The sequence below is a fragment of the Odontomachus brunneus genome, unplaced genomic scaffold (genome assembly GCF_010583005.1).
Source record: "Odontomachus brunneus isolate Ranch 3 - 2012 unplaced genomic scaffold, Obru_v1 Obru_scaffold_170, whole genome shotgun sequence".
Lineage (NCBI taxonomy): Eukaryota > Metazoa > Arthropoda > Insecta > Hymenoptera > Formicidae > Odontomachus > Odontomachus brunneus.
Window position 1 is genome coordinate 36,939 of NW_022639620.1, and position 797 is coordinate 37,735.

The window sequence follows — 797 nt, forward strand, 5'->3', positions numbered from 1 at the left end:
TGCAGCTCGAATTTTTTGGGTGCCGCTTCAGGAATATTAGATTAAAGAAAAAATTAAGGTTATTAAAAATTAACGTAGCTTTTAAGCATGAAAAAGCTACAAACAAAAATGATTTGAGCAGATCATTATACATAGTTATGAAATACATACATGACTGTGTATAATGATATGTGTACATACACTAACCTCGGTAATTGTACACTGTGTCGTTTTATTATCAGTGTTTTCTTCAAATGACTTGGAAACCTAAAAAATTATGTTTGACTCATTATGGTTACAAGATGTTACATATACACAGAATATGAAGTCTTACAAATATGTTCGAACTAGCATTGCCGACTTCAATCATCATCTGTGAAATCAAGTGACTCCAATCATTATCAAAAATTAAAAATGGTTTCTTAATACGGTTAATCAGAAATAGATGGTTAATAATTATAATAAATCTAAAATCCTATTTATAGAACTACTTATAGAACAAACCTGGGATTCATCGCATGTTAATGTATTGATATCATTTTGCTTTTGCCACACCTTGATGGGAACGTGACTTTCTTCGGCTTGCAAGTTGTTTTTGAAGTTATAATGTCAAGTTCAGTCTCTCCTTTTTTAAAAGCATTAATTTCTGTTTTAATATATTTAATGTTACGTTTAATGACATTAATGTTTTTCACTGCTTCTGGGAAACCTATATATACAAATCAATAATAAATTAATATTGAGTTCAATGTTACATAACATAAAATCTATTTTTTTATGAAAATGTGTTATGATGATAGCAATATAATTACTTTCCA

General features: G+C 28.2%; 1 protein-coding gene across 1 annotated transcript in view; it reads left to right on the top strand.

Moving 5' to 3' along the window:
• Positions 1 to 797, top strand: part of LOC116851276 — an 8,731-nt gene that overhangs the window by 6,973 nt on the left and 961 nt on the right. The gene's annotated exons all lie outside the window — the stretch shown is intronic.